The following is a 16,074-nucleotide window of genomic DNA, read 5'->3' as shown; positions in this document are numbered from 1 at the left end:
ACCTCCCCACCCCCCCCACCAAAGTTGTAAAGTTCGTTTTCGACATAACGACTTGTACATCTCATTGTTGCAATGGGTCTACCTGTATCCCTATTTAAATGATTTGTTTTTCCCCTTCCCTCCACAAATTATACCAACATCAAATACAGTGAAAGCAGAGGTTATACGTTGGGGGAAGGACATATAAAGCAACAAAGAAATAATCTTATAAATGTGTTAGAAACAATCGCACGAAAGAAAAAAAAACATTTGAATACATATCTTAGGAAGTGAAGTAAGCCAGGCCTAAAGAAACACAGGTCCCATGGTTTCCCTTATTTGCAATATCTAGAATATGTCTGAGTCAAGCAGAAAAGGTCAGATAAGGTGATGTTAGGGAAATGAACCCTAAGATATGTATTTAATTTTTTCCATTTTTATAACATTCAGCAATTTTTTAAAAAAGCACACAACCCAGATTTCCTCATTCATTGAGGTGTATAAAGAAACTATAATTATGCATGTACCAGCAGCTCATGCCTGTAATCCTAGCTATTCAAGAGGGTGACATTTGAGGAGTTCGGTTCTAAGCCAGCCTGATCAGGAAAGGCAATCAGACACTCATCTTTGGCCTGTGCCAAGGAGAACTAGTGTTTCTCCCATTACATCCTATAATGTTTTCAAGGTGTCTGCTTTGAATTCGAGGTCTTTGATCTATTTTGAGTTGATTCTGGTTCAGGGTGATATATAAGGATCTAGCTTTAGTTTTCTACAAGTGATTAACCAATTTTGCCAGCACCATTTACTGAAGAAGCTGTCTTTCTTCCATTCTACTTTTTTAGCTCCCTTATCGAAGATTAGGTGGCTATAGGTTTGTGAAATTTTCTTAGTAAAGACTCAGAAACACAACAAATCAAAGAAAGTTTGGACAAATAGGATTGTATGAAATTGCAGAGCTTCTGCATGGCAAAGGACATAGCTAGCAAGAGCAATAGAAAGCCCACGGATTGGGAGAAGATCTTCACTAGCCATACAACAGACAAGCATCTCATATCTAAAATATACTGGGGACTCAAAAAATTAAATCCCCCAACAACAAATCCTCAAAGAAACAACTGTCCAATAAATAAGTGGGCTAAAGACTTAAAGAGAAACTTTTCTAAAGAGGAGAGAAGGATGGCCAATAGACACATGAAGACATGCTCAACCTCTCTAGCCTCAAAAGAAATGCAAATCAAAACAACATTGAGATATCACCTCACCCCAGTTAGGATGGCTATAATCAAGAACTCTAATAACAACAGATGCTGGATGGGATATGGACAGAAGGGAACCCTACTGCATTGTTGGTGGGAGTGTAAACTTGTTCAACCACTTTGGAAAGTAGTATGGAGGTTTCTCAAAAGACTCCACATAGAGCTCCCCTATGACCCAGCAATCCCACTTTTGGGCATTTACTCAAATGATCCCATGCAAGACTATACTAAAGCTACCAGCACAACTATGTCTATTGCAGCATTATTTACCATAGCTAAGATCTGGAACCAACCCAGATGCCCCTCAGTAGATGAATGGATCAAGAAAATGTGGTATATATACAAAATGGAATTATATGCCTCCATCAGAAAGAATGACATTGCCCCATTTGTTAGGAAATGGACAGACTTGGAAAAAATTGTATTAAGTGAAGTAAGCCAGGCCCAAAGAAACATAGGCCCCATGGTTTCCCTTATTTGCAATAACTAGTATATGTCTGAGACAAGCAGAAAAGGTCACATAAGATGATGTTAGGCAAAATGAACCCCAAGATAAGGACACAAGTGTTTTATTTTCTTTCTTGCTATTGTTTGTAATGTATTTATAAGGTGATTTTTATAAGTGATTTTTTTGTTGCTTTGTATGTCCCTCCCCCACGGTATAACCCCTGTTTTCACTGTATTTGATGTTGGTATAATTTGGGGGGGGAAGGGAAAAAACAAATTGTTTAAATAAGGATACAGGTGGACCCATTGCAACAATGAGATGTACAAGATGCTATGTGGCAAAAAACGAACTTTACAACTTTGGCTGGGAGTAGGGGAGGGGGAGGGTATAGTAATGGAGATGGGAGGGTAGTGATGGTAGGGGAAAAACAAAGGAGGAGGCAACAATGCCTGACAAGAAATGTACTCATTACCTTGCTCATGTAATTGTAACCCCTCTGTACGGTATTTTCACAATAAAAAACTTATTTAAAACTACTCAGAAAATACCAGAAGAGGAGCTGTGGCTCAGTGGTAGAGTGCTAGTCTTGAGCAAAAGAAGCTCAGAGAAAGTGCTTAGACCCTGAGTACAAGCCTGAGGACCATCACAAAAACAGGAAAGTAATAGAACAAGAAAAAAATCTATAATTGCATTATTTATCGGGAAAATGGAATAGCATTCAAAAGACATAAACTCTTATTTGGGCAAGAAATAAGTCTCAACTGTGATTTTATGCTTGTTTTCATTTTCTCCACACAAAACATTGGAGAATAACCTAAATGTCATTTTATGCTAAATATTTAACTGTGAAAGCACAATACAATAAATTTATGTTCTCTAGCTATTAGATCTGTAACTGCACTTATCTCCAATGATATAGGTAAACCCAGACACCAAGAAATAGCAAAGTAGAACTGATGAAAATAGTACATAAGTACTTTAAAGCTAAAAGACTCAAACATTCATTTCTATTTACCTAAATTATTATCTTTCCAGGTTTGGAATAAAAACAAATCATCTAAGTGTATAAATGCAAAAACGGTCAGACTTATTGAATACTAATGTGCTTTAGGCCAGTTATAATTGTCTCCATGTTTTATCTTCCTATGGTGTCTGTGATGACATTGATTATATATACTGTATAGCTCTAAAATCTCAAAATCTCAAAATTCACAGTATAGTAATCTGCTTTCTATTTCAGCTGGTGAACCTGGAATTTCTTGAGCCTGTAAAGGAGGCAGAATACTCCAAATAACAAGTTGTCACCAGTTCTGAGATGTTAGGCTATGTATAAAACCCATCACCAGTCTATTTCTATATTTCCCTTTCCTGCATTCCTAAGTTTGCACATAGAGAGATAACAGAATAGGGAGTGTGGTGTGGGATGTATTTTTCTCACAATTGGAATTTATGTCAGAATGAATAGATAGATCAACAGTAATCAAAGCTCCTGGATTCAAGCTGATGTTGTCTACTATAAATAATATGTGTTTTCCCCAGCAATCTCATTTGTCTTTCTGAATATCCTTACAGATTTTCCTTGAAGACACTTAAGAAATTGTGGAGCAGGCCAAGTCTGTGTGGTTGTGTTTTTTCTGGGTATATACTAGTTATTGTGGAGGAAGAACACTATTACAGAGAAGGGGGGGAGGGAGGGAGGGAGAGAGATAGGGAGAGAGAGGGAGAGAGAGGAAGAGGGAGGGAGAGAGAGAGAGAAAGATTCATATATATATATATATATATATATATATATGTATAGCCTATTGCATACTTAATTTTGCTATTCCATATACTGCTTTTTTTTGGGGGGGGAGGGTAATCCAATTCTGATTCTGATTGGATTCTCTGTTTTTGAATCGCAGACTGGAACTTTTCCATTCTTTTTTTTTTAATTTAATTTTAAAAATATGGAACGCTTCACGAATTTGTGTATCATCCTTGCGCAGGGGCCATGCTAATCTTCTCTGTATCGTTCCAATTTTAGTATATGTGCTGCCGAAGCGAGCACTCCATATACTGCTTTTAACAGCCTCATTTCAATATGACCAAAACTAAAACATTTTCACTATTTCTCTTCTTGTAGTCTTTGCTCCCTAATGTCTTTTTAGAAAATTGTTATTAGAGAGGGGCTAATGTTATGTAAAAAAGGCCAAGAGTACATTTCATAATGACTTTCAATTGATACACAGACATATCTAAATCACTAACTTCAAGAGATTTTGTCTTTCAGTTGAGTTTAACTATTACAGCATAAACAATTTTTCCTTTGACCCATATTTCCAACTAACCTCCAATTTATCAAAGTTCATATTTTATCTTAATTTGCTAAATGTACTATATTTATGCTATATAAAATATTATGTTATGTAATTATAGAACATCTATAGTCTAATAATTTGTGATAAAATATTTATTTGTGTAAATACATGCATATCAAGCATTATCAAATATGAAATATTTTATATCACATAAAATATGATATCATATGAAATGGAAAATATGAAATATTAGCAAATATAAAAGTATTTTTAACCACATTGAAAAATAATGTCAGGTCTTAATTCAGATTCATGCTAGCTTTATTGCTTTCTGATTATCAAAAGTGTGCAATTAGAGTCTAAGATTTAACTTACTCTACCAGGTGATATATTTCCTTACAATACAATGTACCACACTAAAGTGTTTAATTATTTAAAAATAAAGGATGTCAGAGACATTGATTTTGGTCAGTTTCCATTTGAAATGGGTTTGTTATCAAATAGAAGAGAATTAAGATTTCTTTCCTACCTAAAAAAAAAGTTTCATTTCTTTAATCTATAGGTCAGATATACTACTAGAAAATCTATTTCTTTACTCTATAGTGAAGTGGAATTATTAAGCAAAACTTTGCCTTCTAATTTACAAGAATGTTAAAATAAATGCTTAATTTGTATAGTTATTTTGTGTTTTCTCTGTCCCTGGCAATATTTTGGCAACTGTAAGAACAGTAAGTAATCAAACTGACCAAAATTTTTGCCCTTTTGGAGATTTTAATTAGATGGATAAAACAGATAATTTTAAGGAAAATATTTAGTATATCAAAGGTTGATGGTTGGGCAAAATATATGAATAGATAACAAATAGGAAAGCCAGTTAGAGAAGAGAGGGAGAATGAGAGGTGAAGACTGAGCAGAAATTTTATGGGAAAACTCACTTTGAAAGTGATAATTTTGATAAAATATTTGCATAGTATGAAACAAGTTGTAATTTATTATATACTTGTGGCATCACAAAAGTTTATTAATATTTTATCTAACACAAATATAATACACACATATGTAATTATAAGTATTTCAAAAATGGTACCATAGGAAAATATCCAAATTTACTCATATTCTGATTATTTTAATCTTTATTAAAGTGGGTACTCATGATGACAATAATTATAATTTTATGAGTACTTACTATTTTATGAAGATTTCTCACATTTTCAAGCTGCAAAGATTGATTCACTCCAATATTAACAAATATAAAAATATGTGCAGAATACCAAGATTCAGGTAATTTTCCTCCTTTCTTAAATTATTGTAACATCTATCATCACATGCTACCTCTATTTCTATCTCTGTACTATTTTGGTCACTTACTAGAAGGTAGTTTCAGGCAGTAAATTTCATGCCTTTATTTTTCACAATAGTTTTCATATGTTTTACTCCCTGCTTCCACAACCATGCCTGAGGTATAATAGATACTGAGTAAATATTTATTAAACATGTAAATGCATGACAGAACTGAACAAAAGCCTAGAGAATTGAAATTGGTTACAGATGAAATAAAGTGACTATGGAAATTACTTACATGTAATAGTCTGATCATAATGTCACCGGTAGGAAAGAATATTATTTCCCAAACATGTACATTTTTTCCCCTCTGTTTCACATTCAAACTCAAAGAAGGATTCTAGTTTGGAACAGCTTTGTAAGGAAACTCATATACCTATTCTTCAGCAAGACACTTATTTTTTGAATTCTGTAAAACACAGCAATTAGAATTGTTTTAGTTAACTTTGAAATTGATTTTAAGTATAGAGTAAATTAACAGATGTACTATTCATAAACACGTACTGCATACTATACCCATCACATACAGTAGGCTTCTCAAAAGTTTGAACCCAAACCTGATAACAACACCCCTCCATCCTCACCTCACCTCACCTCCATATTCTAAGACTGATACTCCCAAGAGACACAATCAAGAACAGAAGAACTTCTTTCATGTTGACAGATATCAGGTTATACTCTCTAGAGGTACCAGATGCTGTCATCTCTCATCTCATGCCTCCTGTAATTCTGCACTCTGGAAGGCCTATTTGGAGGCCAGCATTTCTAACTCCACACCAGTTTTTCAATCACAGGGCACAGTCTACCAGAGGCTAGGTGACCAAGAATAATGGGTCCCAGCTGTAAATAATCACCTCCTCCCACTCCTAGAGCACAGGATCTATGATGGAGAGACATCTGAGAAGTTAGAAGCTACCATCCCTTGTCTGCTCCTAGCTAAGTGATAAAGGTGTGACCATTAAAACAAGCTGGCATACTTATTTCTAGTAAAATAGAACAGTGGTTCTTGCCCAGACCGTAAGGCCTGGCAAAAAGACCTGTAGCTCTACCAACTATGTTGAGGCACTAAATTCGTTTGGAACAGAGTAAGGAAGAACATTTTAAAAAATGGAAGATAGAGAATTTAATAATAGAGAGTTCAGAGCACCATAACCAATAGAGCCACATTTTTTTAAATCTGTAACTGGCTGAAAATTTAGTTATGTTGATCTATGGGGTAAGTCCTAGGCAGTCCAGCTTAAAAACTAAAAATTGGTGAGAAAAAAAATAGTGCACCTTATATTTCATGTTATAAATGTAAATCATTTTGTTTTGTTTTTGCTTTTGCTTTTTACAGAATTAGCTCTTCCAGGTCCTAAAATAAATTAATGCAAAACAAGAAGATCAACCACTCCTAGTAGATAGGGGTAGGGGGGGAGATGTCCAGAAGCCACTAAGTCTAAAATGTTATTTAAATGCCTAAATAGCAGTTAAATAAACATGGTAGCATGAACTTTAAGTTGGGGCGACATAGAGGAATAGCAAGCAATGGAAACTACATTTAGACATGTTAACCTTAGTCATGAAGGATTTCAGAGCAACTAATATAAATATGTTCAAACAAGAGGGACTCTTTCCTTTTTTTTGTTTAGTTATGGGGCGGGATAATGCGTACATTTCTTACCAAGCATTGCAGCCTCTTCCTTTTGTTTACCCTTCACATCCCTTCCCAGCCTCCCCCCTCCCCCCAATCCCAATCCTTCTCCTTCACCCCTTCCCTCCCCCCCCCCCCCCCCGCACCAACGTTTTAAAGCTCGTTTTGGACATGACAACTTGTACTTCTCATTGTTGCAACAGGTCCACCTGTATCCTTAAACAACTGGTTTTTCCCCATCTCCTACTCAAGTTATACTGACATCAAATATAGTGAAAGCAGGGGTTATACTGTGGGGGAGGGACATACAAAGCAACAAAGAGATAATCTTATAAATGCTTTAGAAACACATGCATGAAAGAAAAAAAACATTAAAATACATATCTAAGGGTTCACTTTCCTGACATCACATTATCTGACCTATTTCGCTTGACTCATACATATACTAGATATTGCAAATAAGGGAAACCATGGGACCTATGTTTCTTTGGGCCTGGCTTACTTCACTTAATAGAATTTTTTCCAAGTCTGTCCATTTCCTAACAAATGGGGCAATGTCATTCCTTCTGATGGAGGCATAGAATTCCATTGTGTATATATACCACATTTTCTTGATCCATTCATCTACTGAGGGGCATCTGGGTAGGTTCCAGATCTTAGCTATGGTAAATAATGCTGCAATAAACATTGTTGTGCTGGTAGCTTTAGTGTGGTCTTGTTTGTAAACATTTGGGTAAATGCCCCAAAGTGGGATTGCTGGGTCATAGGGGAGTTCTATGTGAAGTCTTTTGAGGAACCTCCATACTGCTTTCCAAAGTGGTTGAACAAGTTTACATTCCCACCAACAATGAAGTAAGGTTCCTTTCTGTCCACATCCCCTCCAGCATCTGTTGTTGTTAGAGTTCTTGATTTTTGCCATTCTAACTGGGGTGAGGTGAATCTCAATGTTGTGTTGATTTGCATTTCTTTTATGGCTAGGGATGTTGAACATTTCTTCATGTGTCTATTGGACATCCTTCTTTCTTCTTCAAAGAAGCTTCTCTTTAAGTCTTTCGCCCAATTATTTATTGGGCAGTTGTTTCTTTGAGGATTTGTTGTTGGGGGGTTTAATTTTTTGAGTTCCAAGTATATTTTAGATATGAGACCCTTGTCCATTTTATGGCTAATAAAGTTCTTCTCCCAATCTGTGGGCTTTCTATTAATCTTGCTAGCTATGTCATTTGTCCTGCAGAAGCTCTGAAACTTTATGCAATCCCATTTGTCCAAACTTTCTTTGATTTGTTGTGTTTCCGGGTCTCTATTCAAAAAATTTCTGCCTGAGCCAAGGAGACCTAGGGTTTCGCCTATTCCATCTTGTAATGTTTCAGAGTGTCTGTTTGACTTCAAGGTCTTTGATCCATTTGGAGTTGATTCTGGTGCAGGGTGATATATAAGGATCTAGCTTTAGTTTTCTACATGTAGTTAACCAATTTTGCCAGCACCATTTACTGAAGAGGCTGTCTTTCTTCCATTCTATTGTTTTAGCTCCCTTATCGAAGATATGATGGCTATAGGACTGTAGGTTCATTTCTGGGTTTTCAATTCTATTCCATTGGTCCTGAGGTCTGTTCTTATGCCAATACCAAGCTGCTTTGATTACTATGGCTTTATAGTAGAGTTTGAAATTTGGTATTGATATTCCTCCAGCAGTGTTCTTTCCGTTGAGGAGCGTTTTTGCTATTCGGGGTCTTTTATTGTTCCATATGAATTTTTGGATTGCCTCCTCTATTTCCTTGAAGAATGAGGGTGAAATTTTGATAGGTATTGCGTTGAATTTGTAGATAGCCTTGGGAAGTATTGCCATTTTCACGATGTTAATCTTTCCAATCCAGGAGCATGGGAGGCTTTGCCATTTTTTAAGTTCTGTGTTGATTTCCTTTGTCAAGATTTTAAAGTTTTCATCCTAGAGGTCCTTCACTTCTTTAGTTAAGTTAATTCCTAGGTATTTTATTTTTTGTGGGGCTATTACAGATGGAGTTGCTTTCCTAATTTCACCCACAGTTTTCTCACTGTTGGCATACAGAAAAGCCATTGATTTTGGTGGGTTAATTTTATAACCTGCTACTTTGCCAAAGTTTTGAATCAGCTTGAGTAATTTGGGAGTGGAGTCTATGGGATTCTTTAAATACAAGATCATGTCATCTGCAAAGAGGGAGAGTTTTATTTCTTCTTTCCCTATTTGGATCCCCTTTATGTCTGCATCTTATCTTATTGCTGTAGCTAGGCATTCTAATACTAGATTGAAGAGAAGTGGAGAGAATGGGCATCCTTGTCTTGTTCCTGAGTTAAGAGGAAATGGCTTTATTTTTTTCACCATTGAGTGTAATGCTGGCTGTAGGTTTGTCATATACAGCCTTTATTGTATTGAGGCATGTTCCATGGATTCCTAATTTTTCCAAAACCTTCATCATGAAGGGGTGTTGGATGTTGTCGAATGCTTTTTCTGCATCTATTGAGATAATCATGTGGTTCTTAGTCTTGCTCCTGTTGATGTGATGAATAATATTAATTGATTTGCGTATATTGAACCAGCTTTGCATCCCTGAAATGAATCCTGTTTGATCGTGGTGTATGATTTTTTGGATGAATTGTTGAAGTTGATTGGCCAAAATTTTGTTGAGAAGTTTTGCATCAATGTTCATCAAAGAAATGGGTCTATACTTCTCTTTCTTTGATGAGTCCCTGCCTGGTTTTGGGATGAGGGTTATGATGCCTTCATAGAATGTCTTCGGTAGTGAGCTTTCTCTTTCAATTTCATTGAAGAGTTGGAGGAGTATTGGTGTGAGCTCTGCTTTGAAGGCCTTGTAAAATTCCGCTGTAATGCCATCTGGTCCTGGACTTTTCTTAGCTGGGAGGTCTCTTATTGCTCTTTCTATTTCAGTGCTTGATATGGGCCTGTTAAGATAGTTTAACTCATCTTGGATTAGTTTTGGCATGTCAATATTTGCTAGGAAAAGGTCCATTTCTATCAAGTTCTCAAAGTTATTAGCATAAAGTTTTGAGAAGTATTCCCTTATAATGTTCTGAATCTTGGTTGTTTCCGTGGTGATATTTCCATTCTCATCTCTGAGTTTATTAATTTGGGTGTGTTCTCTTCTTTTTCTGATAAGATTTGCTAAGGGTCTGTCAATTTTGTTAAGTTTTTCGAAGAAACATCTCTTTGTTTTGTTGATTCTTTCTATAGTTTTTTTTGTATTCTAATTCATTTAATTCTGATTTAATTTTGATTATTTCTTTCCATCTACTGGATTGGGGTTTATCTTGCTGCTCTTTTTCAAGGAGGTTTAGATGTGTCATTAAATTGTTAGTTTCAGATCTCTCCAATTTGTTGATGTAAGAGCTCAGAGCTATAAACTTGCCTCTGAGTACTGCCTTTGCTGTGTCCCAGAGGAGCTGGTAATTTGTGTGTTCATTTTTGTTGAATAGCATGCACATTTTAATTTCCTTTCTAATCTCTTCCATGACCCAGTCATGATTCAGCAGTGTGTTGTTCAGCCTCCATGTGATGCCTGAATTTCTTTGGTGGCTTTGGTGTTGAGTTCTAATTTTATTCCCTTGTGGTCAGAGAGGATGCAAGGTATAAATTCAATGTTTCTGAATTTAGATAAGTTTCCTTTGTGGCCTAAAATGTGGTCTATTTTGGAAAACGTTCCATGTGCTGCTGAGAAAAACGTGTATACTGATGCTGCTGGGTGAAATGTTCGGTAGATGTCTGTTAAGTCTAGTTGATCTATGCAGCTGTTTAGATTTTCGTTTTCTCTGTTGAGTTTTTGCCGAGTTGATCTATCTAGTGGGGAGAGTGGTGTGTTAAAATCCCCAACAATCAATGTCTTTGGATCTATATGGGATTTGAGAGAAAGTAGTGTTTCTTTGATAAATTTGGGTGCTCCATTGTTTGGCCAATAGATATTTAGAATTGTAATATCCTCCTGAAGGAGAAATCCTTTAATTAGAATGTAGCGACCTTCTTTATCTCTTCTAACGAATTTTAATTTGAAGTCTATTTTATCTGATATTAGGATTGCAACTCCTGCCTGTTTATGGGGGCCGTTTGCTTGGTAGATTTTGTTCCAGCCTTTGACATTGAAAATGTGTTTGTTTTTACAGGCAAGATGTGACTCGTGCAGGCAGCAGATAGAAGGGTCTTGTTTTTTTAATCCAACTAGACAGTCTATGTCGCTTAATTGGAGAGTTCAATCCATTAACGTTAAGAGATAGGACTGAGAGGTATTTGGGAGTTCCTGCCATGTTATCCACCTTCTTGGGGGCTGCAAAAAATGGGTTCTTCCTATAGTTCTTGGATTCTCAGTTTCGGTGCAGTTTCTTGGCCTTTATTGCGGTCTTGTTGGTTTTCTATATGTAGGACATCTTTAAGAATCTTTTGTAGGGCTGGTTTGGTGGAGATGTATTGTTTTAATTTTTCTTTGCTATGTAAGGTTTTTATTTGGCCTTCAGTTATGAAGGAGAGTTTAGCTGGGTACAGTATTCTTGGTTGATAGTTGTTTGTTTTAAGGGCATGGCATACATCATTCCAGGCTCTTCTTGCTTTGATTGTCTCATCTGAGACATTTGAGGTAATTCTAATTGGTTTTCCTTTATAGGTGATTACCCTTTTCTCCTGGACAGCTTTAAGGATCTTTTCCTTGGTCTGAGTTGATGCTGTGTGGATTATAATGTGATGGTGGGATGTCCTATTCTGGTCTGGTCTATTTGGGGTTCTAAAAGCTTCTTGTATCTGAATAGGCCTATCTTTTTGTATGTTTGGGAAGTTCTCTGCTAGGATCCTGTTAAACAAATTTCCTAGACCATTAACTTCTGTTTCTAGGTGCTCCTTTACACCCATTATCCTTAGATTAGGCCTTCTGATGGTGTCTTCCAGGTGTTGGATAGATCTATCATATTTCTTGGACTTGTCTTGGATGTTTGTATGTTCTTTCTCTATAATATCTAGGCTGTCTTCAATCCCTGAGATTCGATCTTCTGCATGGTCTAACCTGCTGTCAAGACTTTCTATTTTATTTTTTATTTCTTTTCCTTCTAATTGGTCAGCTTTGATGGCTTCAAGTTCTTTGTTGAAGCTCTGTTTTAGGTCTTGTATGAATTTCTTTACTTCCTTATTTGGTGTTCAGTGTTTGTTCTCAAATCACTTAGTTGATTGGTTATAGTTTCTTTGGACTCCCATTCCTTCTGTTGGGTTCCATTCAGCATTCCCTTTGTGGTCTCCCTGACTTCCTTCAGCTCTTTGTTAATGGATTCCATGAATGCCTTTAGTGATCTTTGTGTATTCTCTACTTGGTCTCTCAATTCCTGTATTACTCTTTGATTAGCTTCCTCCCGTTCATGGGATTCCTGTAGTTTTCTTTCCTCCCGTTCATGGGATTCCTGCAGTTCTCTTTGAGTGTTCTCAGCCTGCTCACGCCATTCCTCCCTTTCTCTTTGAGTATTCTCAAGTTGTTCACGCAAATCCTGTATCAGTTTTTGAGTAGCTTCCTCACGCTTATGATATTCCTGTATAAACTTTTGGGATGCCTCCTCTCTCTCCCTTTCCCGCTCATACAGAGTCCTTTGTAAGTTGTCAAACTTCTCATTTATCATGTTTGCCAGCAGTGTTTGTAGAGCTATTTGGGAACTCTCCTCTGGATTATTCATTATCTGTTCTGACCCCTGCTTATCAAGATTGGGACTTGAGATATCCGGATTTGCCATTTTTCTAGTGTTTTTTCTGCTTACTCTGCCCATTTGAGATGAAAATAGCACTAGTTTTGTGCTAGAACACTATCTTAAGGCAACCATCAATCAAAGTTTGCATTTGTACAGTCAATAGTCTACAGATACAATCTAGTTCAACAGATACATCTATTCAACATCAAACAACTATATGTTAATGGGCTTCGAACCTCAGAGAAGAATTTGGAAAACCAGAAATTATTAGGGTTAGGGAGAGATGTGGTTAAGAAATAGGAATAGATTGGTGTGAGGAGGCACAGGGAGAGTTAACTATGTCCTAATCTCAATGCAGGAAATAGGTTGGGTAGGATGCATGTAGAGAGAGAGAGAAAAAGAAGAAAGGGAAAGGGGAATGAAAAGAGACCAGAAAAAAATAGAAACGTAAAAATTAATATTATTATGAAGATTAAAAGACCATCTATTTAGAGAGGAATGTGAGTATATTAATAGAAGTGTAGGGACATAGAGGAGAAGTGAAAAACTTAAAAAACTGCTTTAAATATTATATAGGTATAAAGAGTTAGTACTGCTATTAAGGAATTTAAGTCTCAGAGGTTTTGAATTGAGTAATAAATTTGTGGATTAAGTGTGTACGCAATGGGGGATAGGGTCTACTAATTAACTAAGGGTTTATCTGAGGATGTGCAGGACAAGAGTTAAGTCACATAAAGAAGATCAAAAGAGAGGAAAAGTTGAAAAGGATTAGAAAGGGAGAAAAAAGATCAGAAGTTCAGTAGAGCTAGACAAAAAAACAAAAAGATAGTTAAGAAAGAAAGAAAAAGAGACAGAAGACAAGAAAAGAAAGGAAAACGCACATTCATGTATTCCTAAAATAAAAATTATAAGAGGAAAAAAAAGTTACTGGAAAACAATTATTTTTTCAAAAAAGGCAAAAATTAAAGATTAATAAAACTTTTAGAAAAGGAAAAAAAAAATTATATATATATAAGGTACCAAAAAAAAAGAAAAAAAAAAGAAAAGAAGAGGAAGAAAAAAAAAGTTCTTTGATTTTTTTTTTTTTGATTATTTTGGGAGGGGTGGGAAGAATCCTGTATCTCCCTTTTGTCTGTAACCAGCCTATTGTTGGAGTCTCTGGTCAGCTTGAGGTCCTGTGGCTTGATTGGTTTCTTAAGTCAGTTTGTTGGAAAAGGCAGAAAAATGATCTGCTTTACCCAAGATTTTGAGATCCCCCTCCCAGGTTAGTTTACTGGGAGTGTGATCTGCTTTGAGAATCACAAAAGAGGGGGATGCAGTGGTGAGGCTAGGTTCTGGGTAGAGTTGAGGCCTTTCAACAATCAGTAGCTTTTCCCTGGGGCTATTTTGTGAAAAAAAACTCACAGAGCCCAGCCTGGAGCCGTTCTCAGGGTTTCTGGTTTTCAATTGATTGTTGAGGCTGCTAGAGGGAGGGGCAGCCTCTGGCTCTGGTTACCCAGTAAGGAAAGCCACTCCAATGGCTGGTGCCTGAGCTGGGTGACTTTTCCCTGGATGGAGCCGAGTCTGGCAGGTCACTTCGCCGTTAAGTTCTTGTGACCTGCTAAATGACTCGTTTTATTCCAAGGCCTGAGTTGGAGCTGGCAGCTCCTCCGAGCTTTGTCGGTATCCAAGATGGAGATCACCGGTGCTGGGGGGGGGGGAGGGGTGGCCTTCCCTCCTCTGCTCCCTGAGAAGGAGTGAGGACGTCCGGCTTGTACTCACGCCCAGTCTTGGATACTAGGTTGTCTCTTGTCTGCAAACTGCAGGATGAAGATGTCCGCTCCTTGTCGGTTCTTGCTGGTGTTGAGTAGAATCCACTCGCCCGCTGAGTCTGGCTCCTTTGTCCCGGACTCTCTGTGTGAGTGCTCAGGTATGGCTGGGGACTCCGACACGACCCTGCCACCGCCGCCACGGCGGCTGCTGGCAAGCGGTCAGATGTGTCTCCTTGCCTTGGCTTCCCCTCTCTTGTCTAACTCTCTGTCCTGTGATGGCACACTTGGTGTGATTCTTTGGCTTAGGACTGTTCGCTGGAACTCTAAAACTGCTTTCTATGCGACAGCTTGTTCAGATTCCAGCTTCTCCTCCACCATCTTCCTGGAACTCTTCTTCCTTGTTTCATTTAATGTAAAAAATAATGGCATAAATAATATCTATACATTATAGCCATACCTTGAACAAGACTGATTTCATCAGAAGAGCTGATCCTATTAACCTATAGTACATGTGAGAGACCAGCAGGAAGGGGAAAGGCCCTTATCAGAGTGAGGAAGTGATATCAAATCAGACATTAATTCTATAGGAATAATAGTACTGGAAATATTAATAAGTTTAGAGACGGGTATGGTTGTTCATGCCTGTAATTAATGACACTGTAGGAGAAGAAAAGAGGTTCAGGTTCTAGGCCAACAGAGTCAAAATTAGTCAGTGTTTATCTCAGAAAAATATCCAGTTATGATGTACACATCTTTGTTCCTTGCTACTTGGGGAGGAGGGGGTGGAGCAGATATAGGAGCATAGTGACATCACAGCTGTTGTAATATCATCACAAAACATAGTATTCATCTTTTTTTATTGTGATGCAGTGAATACCAAGACTACTGTGCTTCTAGGTATGCAAAATCGTAGCAATGTTTCACAGTACATAGTACATAATTACGCGAAGTACTTCATGTATTTCCTATAGCATTTTGGTTGTAAGTTCAGCCCATATGCATCTACTTATTAAAACAATTCTACTATACAAGCGAATGTTTCATTGCATTAGAAACAGACACACACATATGGTGTTGATCATATCAATCAATTGCATCCTTTCCTCTCCAGCTTAATGTTGTATTGTTTTGTTCATAAGCTTTCAGGTGGTGCTCTAAGTCTTACAAAATTTACTCAAAATTTGATTCCTCTAAACTTGGTGTCCTGAATACTTTGTGAATACTTCATGAATACTATAGAGCAGGGCTTTGAAGTAAAAGGAAATAAAGATGGATTAATTTTCCCAGGCAAATGAGGAACTGTTATAGTAGCATCTCAAGGGAAAAAAAGCTGTACAGTCCTAGACAGGAGGACAGAATTTGAAAAAAGAAAAGAAAAGAAAAGAAAAGGTTCAGGAGCAAGGACTTTTGGATCTAGGTACTGAGGCATGATTGCAGACTAGATGCTGGCCTTTGGCCAACGTCTTTCCTGTTGTGTCTTTTTTGTAAATTTCCAGAGTCATATTCTTTACTGTTCTGCATCTTCTTTGTCTCAAGTGATTAGTGTTTAACTGAGAAGAGTGTGGTAACCTTGCTTAGAAGGGTAAAGGCATTTTTGAGTTGCCTTCCTTATTTAAGGTGTTTTGACAAGGAGAAAGGGAAGAAAAGGAGACATGACTGGAATAGTTGG

At 37.1% G+C, this 16,074-nt stretch overlaps 1 non-coding gene across 1 annotated transcript; it reads right to left on the bottom strand.

Annotated features, from left to right (window-relative positions):
• Positions 1–3,623: 3,623 nt before the first annotated feature.
• Positions 3,624–3,730, bottom strand: LOC138817420 (U6 spliceosomal RNA). Its single transcript, XR_011368865.1, has one exon. It is a non-coding gene; the product is annotated as a U6 spliceosomal RNA (small nuclear RNA).
• Between the last annotated feature and the right edge of the window lie 12,344 nt (positions 3,731–16,074).

The sequence above is a fragment of the Dipodomys merriami genome, unplaced genomic scaffold (genome assembly GCF_024711535.1).
Source record: "Dipodomys merriami isolate MVZ:Mamm:240054 unplaced genomic scaffold, mDipMer1.0.p SCAF_7, whole genome shotgun sequence".
NCBI classification, from domain to species: Eukaryota; Metazoa; Chordata; class Mammalia; order Rodentia; family Heteromyidae; genus Dipodomys; species Dipodomys merriami.
The sequence above is the reverse complement of the archived record's forward strand: the minus strand, read 5'-3'. Positions and strand labels throughout refer to the sequence as shown.